Source organism: Scyliorhinus torazame, chromosome 13 (assembly GCF_047496885.1).
Source record: "Scyliorhinus torazame isolate Kashiwa2021f chromosome 13, sScyTor2.1, whole genome shotgun sequence".
Taxonomy (NCBI): Eukaryota; Metazoa; Chordata; class Chondrichthyes; order Carcharhiniformes; family Scyliorhinidae; genus Scyliorhinus; species Scyliorhinus torazame.
Genome location: NC_092719.1, coordinates 95837076 through 95855283, shown reverse-complemented (window position 1 = coordinate 95855283; position 18208 = coordinate 95837076). Strand labels below are relative to the sequence as shown.

General features: G+C 51.2%; 1 protein-coding gene across 5 annotated transcripts in view; it reads left to right on the top strand.

Moving 5' to 3' along the window:
- The window catches only part of nr2c2 (nuclear receptor subfamily 2, group C, member 2), a 618321-nt gene that overhangs the window by 101177 nt on the left and 498936 nt on the right, over positions 1-18208 (top strand). The window lies entirely within an intron of this gene.

Sequence of the window (18208 nt, the reverse complement as noted above, 5' to 3'; positions counted from 1 at the left end):
GATGAAGCTCCGTGGAGTGAAGGCAAAAGCTGCCGAAAATGAGGACGAGATACAGGGCTTGGTGGTGAAGACGGAGACGCACGAGGCACTGCATAAGAGGTGTATGGAGAGACTGGAAGCCCTGGATAATAGCTCGAGGAGGAAGAACTTAAGAATCTTGGGTCTTCCCGAAGGGGCAGAGGGAGCCGACGTTGGGGCGTATGTGAGCACGATGCTTCATACCTTAATGGGAGCTGAGGCCCCGACGGGCCCCCTGGAAGTGGAGGGAGCGTATCAAGTCCTCGTGAGAAGACCAGAGGCAGGAGAAATACCTCGAGCAATAGTGGTGAGGTTCCACCGCTACAAGGACAGGGAGATGGTCCTGAGATGGGCGAAAAAGACACGGAGCAGCAGGTGGGAGAACACGGTGATCCGCGTGTATCAGGATTGGAGTGCGGAGGTGCCGAGAAGGAGGGCGAGTTTCAATCGGGCCAAGGCGGTGCTCCACAAGAGGAAAGTGAAGTTCGGAATGTTGCAGACTGTGGGTTACATACCAGGGTAAACACCACTACTTCGAGACGGCAGAAGAGGCGTGGACATTTATTGAAGAGGAGAAGTTGGACTAGATTGGAGAAAGAGTGTTTGAAATGAAGTAGTGAGGTGGTGGTAAGGGACTGTGAATCAGATGGGGGAAAATTTTCTTTCCCCTCGAAGGGGGACACACGAAGAAATGTGGGCGCCGGTGGGGAAGGAGTGGGGGAAGGAGAGAGTGAGCTGCGCCATCAGGGGCGGGGCCGAGAGGGAAGCGCTGGCCTTGTTCCTGCGCTATGGAAATTGTGGCGGGAAAAGGGGGCGCAGGAAGGAGGGGGCCTCACATAATGGGAGGCTAAGGATAAACGGGGGTAGCCGAGGTCAGCCAGAGTTTGCTGAGTGCATGGGTGCGTGGGAACCGGGTGAGGAGCTGGTCTAAAAAAGGGGGTGGCTAGTCGACGAGGGGGTGGGGTGGGGGGGGGTAAAGAGCCCCCCAACCCGGTTGATCACGTGGAAAGTGAGAGGGTTGAATGGGCCGATTAAGAGGGCAAGGGTACTTGCGCACCTAAAGAAGCTAAAGGCAGACGTGGTCATGCTTCAGGAGACGCACCTGAAACTGGCGGATCAGGTCAGATTAAGAAAAGGATGGGTGGGACAGGGATTCCACTTGGGCTTGGATGCAAAAAATAGAGGGGTGGCAATACTGGTGGGGAAACGGGTATTGTTTGAGGCGAAGACCATAGTGGCGGACAGTGGGGGGAGATACGTGATGGTGAGTGGCAGATTGCAAGGTGAGGCGGTGGTGCTGGTGAATGTATATGCCCCGAACTGGGATGACGTGAACTTTATGAAGCGTATGTTGGGGCGCATCCCGGACCTGGAGATGGGAAAGTTGGTAATGGCGGGGGGGGGGAACTTCAACACGGTGCTGGACCCAGGGCTGACCGGTCCAGATCTAGGACCAGGAGGAGGCCGGCACCGGCCAAGGTGCTGAAGGCTTTATGGAGCAGATGGGAGGAGTGGATCCCTGGAGATTTACGAGGCCAAGGAGTAAAGAGTTTTCCTTCTTCTCCCATGTCCACAACGTGTAATCCCGGATAGACTTCTTTGTCCTGGGAAGGGCGCTGATCCCGAAGGTGGCAGGAACGGAGTATTCGGCTATAGCCATTTCAGATCAGGCCCCACATTGAGTAGATCTGGAAGTAGGAGAGGAAAAGGAACAGCGCCCACTCTGGAGATTAGATATGGGACTGTTGGCGGACGAGGGGGTATGTGTAAGGGTGAGGGGATGTAATGAAAGGTACCTAGAGATTAATGATGATGGAGAGGTCAAGGTGGGAGTGGTCTGGGAGGCGCTGAAGGCGGTGGTTAGAGGGGAGCTGATCTCCATAAGGGGAAACAAGAGGGTAAAGAAAGGGAGAGATTGTTGAGGGAGATTTTGAGGGTTGATAGGCAACATGCGGAGGCTCCAGATGAAGGGCTATACAGGGAAAGACGGAGATTGCACACGGACTTTGACTTGTTGACCACGGGTAAGGCGGAGGCACAATGGAGGAAGGCACAGGGAGTGCCTTCCTTCCCCTGCGGTCGTTCCCCTGAGTAACAAGTATACCGCTTTGGATACTTGTGGGGGGGGGGACTGACCAGGGGTAAGCCATGGGGTACGGGCCTCTGTCACGGAGTCTGTCCCTGTTGCTCAGAAGGGAAGGGGGGAGAGGAGCAGAGCATTAGTAATTGGGGACTCGATAGTCAGGGGCACGGATAGGAGATTTTGTGGGAGCGAGAGAGACTCACGTTTGGTATGTTGCCTCCCAGGTGCAAGGGTACGTGATGTCTCGGATCGTGTTTTCCGGGCCCTTAAGGGGGAGGGGGAGCAGCCCCATGTCGTGGTCCACATTGGCACTAACGACATAGGTAGGAAAGGGGACAAGGATGTCAGGCAGGCTTTCAGGGAGCTAGGATGGAAGCTCAGAACGAGAACAAACAGAGTTGTTATCTCTGGGTTGTTGCCCGTGCCACGTGATAATGAGATGAGGAATAGGGAGAGAGAGCAATTAAACACGTGGCTACAGGGATGGTGCAGGCGGGAGGGATTCAGATTTCTGGATAAGTGGGGCTCTTTCTGGGGAAGGTGGGACCTCTTCAGACAAGATGGTCTACATCTGAACCTGAGGGGCACAAATATCCTGGGGGGGAGATTTGTTAGTGCTCTTTGGGGGCGGTTTAAACTAATGCAGCAGGGGCATGGGAACCTGGATTGTAGTTTTAGGGTACGGGAGAATGAGAGTATAGAGGTCAGGAGCACAGATTTGACTTGGCAGGAGGGGGCCAGTGTTCAGGTAGGTGGTTTGGTGTGTCTACTTCAATGCCAGGAGTATACAAAATAAGGTAGGGGAACTGGCAGCATGGGTTGGTACCTGGGACTTCGATGTTGTGGCCATTTCGGAGACATGGATAGAGCAGGGACAGGAATGGATGTTGCCGGTTCCGGGGTTTAGGTGTTTTAGTAAGCTCCGAGAAGGAGGCAAAAGCAGGGGAGGTGTGGCGCTGCTAGTCAAGAGCAGGATTACGGTGGCGGAGAGGATGCTAGATGGGGACTCTTCTTCCGAGGTAGTATGGGCTGAGGTTAGAAACAGGAAAGGAGAGGTCACCCTGTTGGGAGTTTTCTATAGGCCTCCAAATAGTTCTAGGGATGTAGAGGAAAGGATGGCGAAGATGATTCTGGATAAGAGCGAAAGTAACAGGGTAGTTATTATGGGAGACTTTAACTTTCCAAATATTGACTGGAAAAGATATAGTTCGAGTACATTAGATGGGTCGTTTTTTGTACAATGTGTGCAGGAGGGTTTCCTGACACAATATGTTGACAGGCCAACAAGAGGCGAGGCCACTTTGGATTTGGTTTTGGGTAATGAACCAGGCCAGGTGTTGGATTTGGAGGTAGGAGAGCACTTTGCGGACAGTGACCACAATTCGGTGACGCTTACGTTAGTGATGGAAAGGGATAAGTATACACCGCAGGGCAAGAGTTATAGCTGGGGGAAGGGCAATTATGATGCCATTAGACATGACTTGGGGGGGATAGGTTGGAGAAGTAGGCTGCAAGTGTTGGGCACACTGGATAAGTGGAGCTTGTTCAAGGAACAGCTACTGCGTGTTCTTGATAAGTACGTACCGGTCAGGCAGGGAGGAAGGCATCGAGCGAGGGAACCGTGGTTTACCAAAGAAGTGGAATCTCTTGTTAAGAGGAAGAAGGAGGCCTATGTGAAGATGAGGTGTGAAGTTTCAGTTGGGGCGATTGATAGTTACAAGGTAGCGGGGAAGGATCTAAAGAGAGAGCTAAGACGAGCAAGGAGGGGACATGAGAAGTATTTGGCAGGTAGGATCTAGGAAAACCCAAAAGCTTTCTATAGGTATGTCAGGAATAAGCGAATGACTAGGGTAAGAGTAGGGCCAGTCAAGGACAGGGATGGGAAGTTGTGTGTGGAGTCTGAAGAGATAGGCGAGATACTAAATGAATATTTTTCGTCAGTATTCACTTAGGAAAAAGATAATGTTGTGGAGGAGAATGCTGAGCCCCAGGCGATTAGAATAGATGGCATTGAGGTACGTAGGGAAGAGGTGTTGGCAATTCTGGACAGGCTGAAAATAGATAAGTTCCCGGGGCCTGATGGGATTTATCCTAGGATTCTCTGGGAAGCCAGGGAAGAGATTGCTCGGCCTTTGGCTTTGATTTTTATGTCATCATTGGCTACAGGAATAGTGCCAGAGGACTGGAGGATAACAAATATGGTCCCTTTGTTCAAAAAGGGGAGTAGAGACAACCCCGGCAACTATAGACCGGTGAGCCTCACGTCTGTAGTGGGTAAAGCCTTGGAGGGGATTATAAGAGACAAGATTTATAATCATCTAGATAGGAATAATATGATCAGGGATAGTCAGCATGGCTTTGTGAAGGTAGGTCATGCCTCACAAACCTATCGAGTTCTTTGAGAAGGTGACTGAACAGGTAGACGAGGGTAGAGCAGTTGATGTGGTGTATATGGATTTCAGTAAAGCGTTTGATAAGGTTCCCCACGGTAGGCTATTGCAGAAAATACGGAGGCTGGGGATTGAGGGTGATTTAGAGATGTGGATCAGAAATTGGCTAGCTGAAAGAAGACAGAGGGTGGTGGTTGATGGGAAATGTTCAGAATGGAGTTCAGTTACAAGTGGCGTACCACAAGGATCTGTTCTGGGGCCGTTGCTGTTTGTCATTTTTATCAATGACCTAGAGGAAGGCGCAGAAGGGTGGGTGAGTAAATTTGCAGACAATACTAAAGTCGGTGGTGTTGTCGCCAGTGTGAAAGGATGTAGCAGGTTACAGAGGGATATAGATAAGCTGCAGAGCTGGGCTGAGAGGTGGCAAATGGAGTTTAATGTAGAGAAGTGTGAGGTGATTCACTTTGGAAGGAATAACAGGAATGCGGAATATTTGGCTAATGGTAAAGTTCTTGGAAGTGTGGATGAGCAGAGGGATCTCGGTGTCCATGTACATAGATCCCTGAAAGTTGCCACCCAGGTTGATAGGGTTGTGAAGAAGGCCTATGAAGTGTTGGCCTTTATTGGTAGAGGGATTGAGTTCCGGAGTCATGAGGTCATGTTGCAGCTGTACAAAACTCTGGTACGGCCGCACTTGGAGTATTGCATATAGTTCTGGTCACCGCATTATAGGAAGGACGTGGAAGATTTGGAGCGGGTGCAGAGGAGACTTACCAGGATGTTGCCTGGTATGGAGGGAAAATCTTATGAGGAAAGGCTGATGGATTTGAGGTTGTTTTCGTTAGAGAGAAGAAGGTTAAGAGGAGACTTAATAGAGGCATACAAAATGGTCAGGGGGTTAGATAGGGTGGACAGTGAGAGCCTTCTCCCGCGGATGGAAATGGCTAGCACGAGGGGACATAGCTTTAAACTGAGGGGTAATCGATATAGGACAGAGGTCAGAGGTAGGTTCTTTACGTAAAGAGTAGTGAGGCCGTGGAATGCCCTACCTGCAACAGTAGTGAACTCGCCAACATTGAGGGCATTTAAAAGTTTATTGGATAAACATATGGATGATAATGGCATAGTGTAGGTTAGATGGCTTTTATTTCGGTGCAACATCGTGGGCCGAAGGGCCTGTACTGCGCTGTATCGTTCTATGTTCTATATGCACCCTGTGTAGAACCTTGAATTGTATCAGGCTGGGCCTGGCACACGAGGACGAAGAGTTTACCCTACTTAGGGCACCTGCCCACAGCCCCTCCTCCATCTCTTCCCCCAGCTCCTCCTCCCATTTTCCCTTCAGCTCCTCTACCATCGTCTCCCCCTCGTCTCTCATTTCCCTATATATATCTGACACCCTACCATCACCCACCCATGCCCCCGAAATCACTCTGTCCTGGATCTCTTGCGCCGGGAGCTGCGGAAATTCCCTCACCTGTTGCCTCACAAATGCCCTCACTTGCATATAGCGAAATGCATTCCCAGGTGGCAACCCATATTTTTCTGTCAGTGCTCCCAGACTCGCGAACGTCCCGTCTAAGAACAAGTCCTTCAATTTCGCAATTCCTGCTTGCTGCCAAGATTTAAATCCCCCATCCATCCTTCCCGGGACGAACCTATGGTTGTTCCTTATCGGGGACCACACTGAGGCACCCGTCACTCCCTTATGTCATCTCCACTGCCCCCAAATTTTCAGAGTTGCCACCACCACTGGGTTTGTGGTGTATTTTTTCGGGGAGAACGGTAACCACGCCGTCGCCAGTGCTTTTCAACTAGTTCCCCTACAGGACGCCATCTCCAGTCTTTTCCACGCCGCTCCTTCCCCTTCCCTCATCCACTTACATATCATTGACACGTTGGCGGCCCAATAATAATCGCTTAGACTCGGCAGTGCCAGTCCCCCTCTGTCTCTACTGCGCTGCAGGAACCCCCTCTTTACTCTTGGGGTCTTTCCAGCCCACACAAAGCTCATAATACTCTTGTCCACCTTCTTAAAAAAGGCCTTTGTAATCAGTACAGGGAGGCACTGGAACACAAAAAGAAACCTCGGCAGGACCACCATTTTAACCGCCTGCACCCTGCCCGCCAATGACAGGGGTGCCATGTGCCACCTCCTAAAGTCCTCTTCCATCTGCTCTACCAGTCGTGCCAAGTTAAGCTTATGCAAGGTTCCCCAGTTCCTGGCCACCTGGATCCCTAAATACCGGAAATCCCTTGTTACCCTCCTCAACGGTAAATCGTCTATTCCCCTGCCCTGTTCCCCGGGGTGCATCACAAACAGTTCACTCTTCCCCATATTCAATTTATATCCTGAAAATTCTCCAAACTCCGAGTGTCTGCATTATCTCAGGCATCCCCTCCACTGGGTCCGCGACATACAACAACAAATCATCCGCGTATAATGACACCCGATGCTCTTCTCCTCCTCTAAGTACCCCCCTCCACTTCCTAGAGCCCCTCAGCGCTATGGCCAGTGGCTCAATTGCCAACGCAAACAGTAACGGGGACAGGGGACGTCCCTGTCTTGTACCCCTATATAGTCGGAAGTGGTCAGATCGTTGCCTATTTGTAATCACACTTGCCACCGGGGCCCTGTACAGGAGCTGAACCCATCTAATGAACCCCTCTCCAAATCTCGTCAGTACTTCCCACAGGTAGTCCCACTCCACTCTATCAAATGCTTTCTCTGCATCCATCGCCACCACTATCTCCACCTCCCCCTCCGGTGGCGGCATCATCATCACCCCCAGCAGCCTCCGTATATTAGCACAAACCACGTTTGATCATCATGCACCACCCCAGGGACACAGTCCTCTATCCTCGTCGCCATCACCTTGGCCAAAAGCTTGGCATCTACGTTCAAGAGGGAAATAGGCCTGTATGACCCGCACTGCAGCGGGTCTTTGTCTCTTTTCAGGATCAGCGATATCGTCGCCTCCAACATTATTGGGGGTAGTGTCCCCCTTTCCCTAGCCTCATTAAAGGTTCTCGTCAGAAGTGGGGCCAGCAGGTCCACGTATTTCCTATAGAACTCCACCAGGAACCCATCCGGTCCCAGAGCCTTCCCTGCCTGCATGTTCCCAATTCCTTTTACCACCTCCTCCACCTCAATCTCAGCTCCATGTCCTGTCATCTCCTGTTCCTCAACCTTCGGGAACTCCAGCTGGTCTAGGAAACGCATCATTCCCTCTTTCCCTTCCGGGGGTTGAGCCTTATATAGCCTCTCGTAAAATACCTTAAACACCCCGTTCACCCTCTCCGCTCCCCGTTCCATCTTTCCCTCCTCGTCTCTAACCCCTCCGATCTCTCTCGCCGCCCCCCTCTTCCTAAGTTGTTGGGCCAGCAGCCGGCTCGCCTTCTCTCCATATTCATACTGCACTCATAGAACATAGAACATAGAACAATACAGCGCAGTACAGGCCACACTACCAGAAGGATGTGGAGGCTTTAGAGAGGGTGCAGAAGAGATTTACCAGAATGTTGCCTGGTATGGAGGGCATTAGCTATGAGGAGCGGTTGAATAAATTCCGTTTGTTCTCACTGGAACGAAGGAGGTTGAGGGACGACCTGATAGAGGTCTACAAAATTATGAGGGGCATAGACAGAGTGGATAGTCAGAGGCTTTTCCCCAGGGTAGAGGGGTCAATTACTAGGGGGCATAGGTTTAAGGTGAGAGGGGCAAGGTTTAGAGTAGATGTACGAGGCAAGTTTTTTACGCAGAGGGTAGTGGGTGCCTGGAACTCGCTACCGGAGGAGGTGGTGGAAGCAGGGACGAAAGTGACATTTAAGGGGCATCTTGACAAATACATGAATAGGATGGGAATCGAGGGATACGGACCCAGGAAGTGTAGAAGATTGTAGTTTAGTCGGGCAGCATGGTCGGCACGGGCTTGCAGGGCCGAAGGGCCTGTTCCTGTGCTGTACATTTCTTTGTTCTTTGTTAACTGTTGCCATTGTGCCTGGGAATCGCACATTACTATGTAGATGGCTGCTACATTACTATGCAAACGGCTGCTGGTGTCAGTGCTGTCTGGTTGTTTTGCAGGTTCCAATATACATGATTTCTGTATTTGCTAGTCTTTGGCTGAATTTCCCTTCAGCCTTTGCGGTTCTCCATTTTAAGTCGGGAAGTGGCCAACTCAGGTGGCTACATCTCCCCAGACCTTGGAGAGGCCTGGTGGAGCAGAAATGGCATTAGTAAGCACTCATGAAGATTGGCCGGAGTTTGGTGGTGTGCAGTCTCCCGACTCAATCTCCCCGCTCCCCGGAGGTAATCAGTGATGGTGTGAGGCCTTTGTGGAGTGGGTCTGCACTGCCAAATGGGATGATATAGTTCCCCCCTCAAGTGAATGGTTGGGTTGGAGGCCATCCAGCCGAATTCCTTTGCGATACTGGAGCCCCCGCACCACCCTTAAAACCAGCAGACTACCCCGAATTGAAGGGCGCACTCAAAGAAATATTGTGTTGAGCAGTTTCACTGGGTATTTGCAAAAGATAGAATAACTGACCCGTTAGAGTTTAGATTGGGGGAACTATTTTGTACTGTTCTGCCATTGTGATTAATTATGAACGATTTATCCCCAGAAGCTGAACTCACTCTAGGTGCTGACCTAGAGAGAGTGCAATTTATCCTTTGACCGAGTAAATTGTTGTATTTGGCAAATTGATGGAGAAGTCGAAACAGTACCCGAGTTACCAGTGGGAAAATATACGGACAGAATTTGTACCGTGGCGAACTGTGGGTTTAGCCCGACAAAATATTAGGGGATCCGGAGGTGCAACATGTACTCCGGAATAGAGAGTCAGCTTTTGCCCAACATAGATATGATTGTGGCAGAATGTCAGGAGAGGTCGCTATAGAGAGGCTAGACCCCAAGCCTCAGAAACAATATGGGTTTCCGAAACAAGCAGAAGGAAATGTGTTGAAAGATATTGATTGCCAGCATATTAGAATAAGGAGTCCTACGACCCGTAGCCTCAACAAATAGAACATAGAACAGTAAAGCACAGTACAGGCCCTTCAGCCCATGATGTTATGACGACTATTTATCCTAATGTAAGATCAACCTAACCTGCACTCCTTCAATTTACTGCTGTCCATGTGTCTGTCTAAGAGTCGCTTAAATGTCCCTAATGACTCTGACTCCACCACCTCTGCTGGCAGTGCATTCCACACACCCACCACTCTCTGTGTAATGAACCTACCTCTGACATCTCCCCTCTACCTTCCTCCAATCACCTTAAAATTATATCTCCTGGTGACAGCCATTTCCACCCTGGGGAAAAGTCTCTGGCTATCCACTCTATCCATGCCTCTCATCACCTTGTACACCTCTGTCACGTTACCTCTCTGCCTTCTTTGCTTAGGTGAGAAAAGCCCTAGCTCCCTCAACCTTCATAAGACATGCCCTCCAGTCCAGGCAGCATCCTGGTAAATCTCCTCTGTTCCCTCTCCAAAGCATCCACATCCTTCCTATAATGAGGCGACCAGAACTGGACACAATATTCCAAGTGTGGTCTAACCAGGGTTTTATAAAGCTGCAGCAAATCCTCACGGCTCTTAAACTCAATCCCCCTGTTAATGAAAGCCAACACACCATACGCCTTCTTAACAACCTTATCAACCTGGGTGGCAACTTTGAGGGATCTATGTACGTGGATCCCAAGATCCCTCTGTTCCTCCACACTTCCAAGAATCCTGCCTTTAACCCTGTATTCAGCATTCAAATTCGATCTTCCAAAATGAATCACTTCACATTTATCAAGGTTGAACTCCATCTGCCACTTCTCAGCCCAGCTCTGCACCCTGTCAATGTCCTGTTGTAACCTGCAACAACCCTCAACACTATCTACAAATCCCCCAACCTTCGTGTCATCAGCAAACTGACTAACCCACCCTTCCACTTCCTCATCCAAGTCATTTATAAAAACCACAAAGAGTAGAGGTCCCAGAACAGATCCTTGTGGGACTCCACTGGTCACCGACCTCCAGGCGGAATACTTTCCACCCACTACCACTCGCTGTCTTCTTTCGGCCAGCTAATACCCTGTATCCCATGTCCCCTAACTTTCTGAATGAGCCTACCATGGGGAACCTTATCAAATGCCTTACTGAAATCCATATACACTACATCTACTGCCCGACCTTCATCAATGTGTCTCGTCACATCCTCAAAGAATTCAATGAGGCTTGTGAGGCATGACCTGCCCCTCACAAAGCCATGCTGACTATCCTTAATCAAACTATGTTTTTCTAAATAATCAGAAATCCTATCTCTCAGAATCCTTTCCAATATTTTGCTCACCACAGTAAGACTGACTGGTCTGTAATTCCCAGGGAATTCCCTATTCCCTTTCTTGAACGGGAACAACATTCCCCCCCCCCCCCCCTCCAATCATCCTGTCCTACTCCAGTGGAGAGTGAGGACGCAAAGATCATTGCCAACGGCGCACCAATCTCCTCCCTCGCTTCCCGCAGTAACCTTGGGTATATCCCGTCAGGCCCAGGGGACTTATACAGGGCGACCTTGATTTAGAGCCGACCCAGACCTCGGAGCTCCCGACCCGGCCTAACTACCGACGCCAGCCCCGGATCGCCTTGCCCAGTCCCCGGAGCTCCCGACCCGACCACCGACGGCAAGACCCGGCCCAACGCGACCACCAGAGACCCGCCCAGCGACCCAACCCGGAGAGGCCCGCCCAACAACCCAACCTACCTGGTGATGGAAGAAAGAAAAATCCACGTGGAGGCTCGACCGGGCCTACTTCAAGATCCAACCCCAGGAGTGCCCAGGGAACGAACAGACCACGGGACCCAGCCCAACCTTCCTCAGGATGCCCCTGCCCACGACCCAGGACCCCCGAAACGGCGTGAGGATCCGAACGCGCGGCAAGGTATTCCCGCGCCCGCAGAACGCCGGGACCCATCCAGACCGCAAACATGCCCCCCTAGCAATCCCTCTACCTCAACCAGTGCCCAGGACCCTGCCAGGTGCGACCCCAGATACGTAAACAGCGCCCTGGACCCCGCCAGACGCGACCACCTACCTTCCACAAGAGCTGACATCTGCCATCGGATCCCAGGATCATCCACCAGCAGCCGCCGACCGAGGAAGCGAGGGAAACGCGGCGGTCTGCAGGTTAGACTGAAGCAACGCGGTTTCAAGACCCCTCTCCCCAGCATACTCCTGGCAAACGTACAAGCGATCGAAAACAAGCTGGATGAACTTAACGCCAGACTTACCTCTCAGAGGGAAGTAAGAGACTGCTGTGTGCTCTGTTTCACAGAGACATGGCTCGCCCCTGCCTCACCTGACTGTGCCATACAACCTGAAGGCTTCTCAATTCACCGGGCGGACCGCACGGCATCATCAGGCAAAGCGAAGGGTGGAGGGGTTTGCCTCCTCATCAACTCCTCCTGGTGCTTGGATGTGGCGACTCTGGCGACCTACTGCTCCCCAGACCTGGAATACCTGACCGTGATGTGCCACCCATATTATCTTCCACGTGAGCTCACTTCAGCCATTCTCACAGCGGTCTACATCCCACCCCAGGCAGTAGTGAGGAAGGCGCTGGACGAACTATACACAGTAATAAACAACTACGAAACAGAACACCCGGAGGCCTTGTTCATCGTGGCCGGAGACTTCAACAAGGCCAACCTCAAGAGTGTGCTGCCAAAATTCCACCAGCACATCTCCTGTCCCACCAGGGGCGACAACACTCTTGACCACAGCTACTCAAAAATCAAGGGCGCCTACCGTTCCATCCCCCGACCGCACTTTGGGAAATCAGACCATAAGACGGTGCTCCTTCTCCCGGCACACAAGCAGAAACTCAAGTGGGAGAATCCAGCTAAGAAGGTTGTGCAGTGCTGGTCCGAGGAGACAGAAGAGCTCTTACGTGACTGCTTAGAGACAGTGGACTGGTCCATATTTAAGAACTCAGCGACCAACTTAAATGAGTATGCCACCACCGTCACAGACTTCATCAGCAAATGTGTGGACGACTGCGTGCCAAAGAAAGTAGTACTGTAGATCCCCAAATTTCTTTCTCTGTCAGTCTGGCCTCAATAAAAGTTGAGACGGATTCGCACGTAAAAAGAAGTTATTTATTTAGCTTGCAAGCTTAATCATCTTACAGAAACGTAAAAGACATCCAGCCTCTTACACCCCAGAAAAACGACTGACTAAAAGACAAAGGGATCTCTGCAAAATCAATTCAAATGGTATCAAGTTTCACATACTCGATGGACATAGGTCAGCCTATGTCCCTCCTGACCTGTTTAATCTATTCTGATTGACTCACTTCCAATCCCTTTCTCTGGCCCCTATCAATGCAGCATCACTCTCATAGACACACCTCTTCCTGCTTTTTCCATGCGGTCTCAAACCCCTTTGTCCCTAACTGCCAGAATCAAAGTGGCTTATTTCTACATTACATTAACTAGTATCTCTAAAGTAACTATTTTATAGCACATTCGTCAGTACGTGCGTTCCCCAACTGGAAACCATGGCTCAATCGCGAGATTGACTCCCGACTGAAGGACAGATCTGAGGCGTTCAAGGCAGACGACACTGACCTATTCAAGAAATCCAGATACGACCTCCGCAAAGCCATCCGGAATGCCAAGAGAGAATATCAAACCAAGCTAGTCACAGACAGACTCTCGGCGGTTGTGGCAAGGACTAAACAACATAACGGGCTACAAATCGAAGCCGAACAGTATCTCTTTTTAAAAAAAATATATTTTATTCAAAATTTTTGGCCAACCATAACAGTACATTGTGTATCTTTTACACAGTAATATAACAACATAAATAACAATGGCCAGTTTTTTAAACAAGAAATAAATAATATATAAACAACATCAAAATTAAAAAACAAAACTAAATGGCAACTGCCTTGTCCCAAATAAATACTCTCCAAAAATACAATTCAGTAGTCCAGTATACAATTACCTATAACAACAACCTATACATATTATACTTATACACTAACATCCCTGAGAGTCCTTCTGGTTCCTCCCCCCCCCCCCCCCCCCCCCCCCCCGGGTTGCTGCTGCTGTCTTCTTCTTTTCCATTCCCTCTATCTTTCTGTGAGGTATTCGACAAACGGTTGCCACCGCCTGGTGAACCCTTGAGCCGATCCCCTTAGGGCGAACTTAATCCGTTCCAGCTTTATAAACCCTGCCATGTCATTTATCCAGGTCTCCACACCCGGGGGCTTCGCTTCCTTCCACATCAACAGTATCCTGCGCTGGGCTACTAGGGACGCAAAGGCCAAAACATCAGCCTCTTTCGCCTCCTGCACTCCCGGCTCTTCTGCAACCCCGAATATAGCCAACCCCCAGCTTGGTTCGACCTGGACCCCCACCACCTTCGAAAGCACCTTTGTCACCCCCACCCAAAACCCCTATAGTGCCGGACATGACCAGAACATGTGGGTGTGGTTCGCTGGGCTTCTCGAGCATCTCGCACACCTATCCTCTACTCCAAAAAATTTACTGAGCCATGCTCCAGTCATATGCGCCCTGTGTAACACCTTAAATTGTATCAGGCTTAGCCTGGCACACGAGGACGATGAGTTTACCCTACTTAGGGCATCAGCCCACAGCCCCTCCTCAATCTCCTCCCCCAGTTCTTCTTCCCATTTCCCTTTCAGCTCATCTACCATAATCTCCCCCTCGTCCCTCATTTCCCGAGATATGTCTGATACCTTACCGTCCCCCACCCATGTCTTTGAGATCACTCTGTCCTGCACCTCCTGCGTCGGGAGCTGCGGGAATTCCCTCACCTGTTGCCTCGCAAAAGCCCTCAGTTGCATATACCGGAATGCATTCCCTTGGGGCAACCCATATTTTTCGGTCAGCGCTCCCAGACTTGCAAACGTCCCATCTACAAACCGATCTCTCAATTGTGTTACTCCTGCTCTTTGCCATGTTCCAAATCCCCCATCCATTCTCCCCGGAGCAAACCTATGGTTATTTCTTATCGGGGACCACACTGAGGCTCCCGTCTTTCCCCTATGCCGTCTCCACTGCCCCCAAATTTTCAGAGTAGCCACCACCACCGGGCTTGTGGTGTATTTCTTCAGTGAGAACGGCAACGGCGCCGTCACCATAGCTTGTAGGCTAGTCCCCCTGCAGGACGCCCTCTCCAATCTCTTCCACGCCGCTCCCTCCTCTTCTCCCATCCACTTACATACCATTGAGATATTTGGCGGCCCAGTAGTACTCACTTAGGCTCGGTAGTGCCAGCCCCCCCCTATCCCTACTACGCTGCAAAAATCCCTTCCTCACTCTCGGGGTCTTCCCGGCCCACACAAAACTCATGTTACTCTTCTCAATCCTTTTGAAAAAAGCCTTCGTGATCACCACCGGGAGGCACTGAAACACAAAGAGGAATCTCGGGAGGACCACCATTTTAACCGCCTACACCCTCCCTGCCAGTGACAGGGATACCATGTCCCACCTCTTGAAGTCCTCCTCCATCTGTTCCACCAACCGTGTTAAATTTAACCTATGCAATGTACCCCAATTCTTGGCTATCTGGATCCCCAAGTAGCGAAAGTCCCTTGTTACCTTCCTCAGCGGTAAGTCCTCTATTTCTCTGCTCTGCTCCCCTGGATGCACCACAAACAACTCACTTTTCCCCATGTTCAGTTTATATCCTGAAAATTCTCCAAACTCCCCAAATATCCGCATTATCTCTGGCATCCCCTCCGCCGGGTCTGCCACATACAACAACAAATCGTCCGCATACAGAGATACCCGGTGTTCTTCTCCTCCCCTGAGTACTCCCCTCCACTTCCTGGAACCCCTCAATGCTATTGCCAGGGGCTCAATCGCCAGTGCAAACAATAATGGGGACAGAGGACATCCCTGCCTCGTCCCTCTATGGAGCCGAAAATACGCAGACCCCCGTCCATTCGTGACCACGCTCGCCATCGGGGCCCTATACAGCAGCTGTATCCATCTAATATACTCATCTCCAAAGCCAAATCTCCTCAACACCTCCCACAAATAATCCCACTCCACTCTATCGAATGCTTTCTCGGCATCCATCGCCACCACTATCTCCGCTTCCCCCTCTGGTGGGGGCATCATCATTACCCCTAGCAGCCTCCGTATATTCGTATTCAGCTGTCTCCCCTTCACAAACCCAGTTTGGTCCTCATGGACCACCCCCGGGACACAATCCTCTATCCTCATTGCCATTACCTTGGCCAGAATCTTAGCGTCTACGTTCAGGATGGAAATAGGCCTATAGGACCCGCATTGCAGCAGGTCTTTTTCCTTCTTTAGGAGAAGCGATATCGTTGCCTCTGACATAGTCGGGGGCAGCTGTCCCCTTTCCCTCGCCTCATTAAAGGTTCTCATCAGTAGCGGGGCGAGCAAGTCCACATATTTCCTGTAAAATTCAACTGGGAATCCATCCGGTCCCGGGGCCTTCCCCGCCTGCATGCTCCTAATTCCTTTCACTACTTCCTCCATTTCGATCTGTGCTCCCAGTCCCACCCTCTCCTGCTCCTCCACCTTAGGAAATTCCAGCTGGTCCAGAAAACACATCATTCTCTCCTTCCCATCCGGGGGCTGAGATTCATATAATCTTTCATAGAATGCCTTGAACACTCCATTCACTCTCTCCGCTCCCCGCTCCATCTCTCCCTCCTCATCCCTCACTCCCCAAATTTCCCTCGCTGCTCCCCTTTTCCTCAATTGGTGGGCCAGCAACCTGCTCGCCTTCTCCCCATATTCGTACTGTGCACCCTGTGCCTTCCTCCACTGTGCCTCTGCAGTACCCGTTGTCAGCAAATCAAATTCTACGTGTAGCCTTTGCCTTTCCCTGTACAGTCCCTCCTCCGGTGCCTCCGCATATTGCCTGTCCACCCTCAGAAGTTCTTGCAGCAACCGCTCCCGTTCCCTACTCTCCTGCTTTCCTTTATGTGCCCTGATTGATATCAGCTCCCCTCTAACCACTGCCTTCAGCGCCTCCCAGACCACTCCCACCTGGACCTCCCCATTGTCATTGAGTTCCAAGTACTTTTCAATACACCCCCTCACCCTGAGACACACACCCTCATCCGCCATTAGTCCCATGTCCATTCTCCAGGGTGGACGCCGTTCTTTTTCCTCCCCTATCTCCAAGTCCACCCAGTGTGGAGCGTGATCCGAAATAGCTATAGCCGTATACTCCGTCCCCCTCACCTTCGGGATCAACGCCCTTCACAAAACAAAAAAGTCTATTCGCGATTAAACTTTGTGGACATAGGTGAAAAACGAAATCTCCTTACTCCTAGGTCTGCTAAATCTCCATGGGTCTACTCCTCCCATCTGCTCCATAAAGTCTTTAAGCACCTTGTCTACTGCCGGCCTCCTTCCAGTCCTGGACCTCGATCTGTCCAGCCCTGGTTCCAGCACCGTGTTAAAATCTCCACCCATGACCAACTTCCCCACCTCTAGGTCCGGGATACGTCCTAACATACGCCTTATAAAGTTGGCATCATCCCAGTTCGGGGCATATACGTTCACTAAGACCTCCCCCTGTAATTTGCCACTCACCATCACGTATCTGCCCCCACTATCCGCCACTATGGTCTTTGCCTCAAACATTACCCGCTTCCCCATTAGTATAGCCACCCCCCTGTTTTTCGCATCTAGCCCCGAATGAAACACCTGCCCCACCCATCCTTTGCGTAGTCTAACCTGGTCTATCAGTTTCAAATGCGTCTCCTGTAACATAACCACATCTGCCTTAAGTTTCTTAAGGTGTGCGAGTACCCGTGCCCTCTATCGGCCCGTTCAGCCCTCACATTCCACGTGATCAGCCGGGTTGGGGGGCTCTTTACCCCCCCCCCCCTTGTCGATTAGCCATCCCCTTTTATCCAGCTCCTCACCCGGTTCCCACGCAGCTGTGTCCCCCCCAGGCGGTGCCCTCCCGCCCCGCCCACCCCACCCCATACCAGCTCCCCCTTCTCCCCAGCAGCAGCCACCCAGTAAATCCCCCCCTCCCACCCCCCCCCCCGCGCTAGATCCCCACTAGCGTAGTTACACCCCCCATGTTGCTCCCAGAAGTCAGCAAACTCTGGCCGACCTCGGCTTCCCCCCGTGACCTCGGCTCGCACCGTGCGACACCCCCTCCTTCCTGCTTCCCTTTTCCCGCCATAATTATCATAGCGCGGGAACAAAGCCCGCGCTTCCCTTTTGGCCCCGCCCCCAATGGCCAACGCCCCCAGCTCCTCCACCACCCTTCCTCCCTCCCCCACAACCTGTGGAAGAGAGAAAAGTTACCGGGTCGCAGTATTAACAACATAAAAATCATCTCTCCCCCCTTTTTCCTCCCTCTTCGCCCCCCATATTCGCCCCACCACTTTGTCTCAAACGTTCTTTTTTATTAACCCGCTTATTCCAATTTCTCTTCAACAATAAATGTCCACGCCTCATCCGCCGTTTCAAAGTAGTGGTGCTTCCCTTGATATGTGACCCACAGTCTTGCCGGCTGCAGCATTCCAAATTTAATCTTTTTATGAAGCCCCGCCTTGGCCCGATTAAAGCTCGCCCTCCTTCTCGCCACCTCCGCACTCCAGTCTTGATATACGCGGATCACCGCGTTCTCCCACCTACTGCTCCGAGTTTTCTTTGCCCATCTGAGGACCATCTCTCTATCCTTAAAAC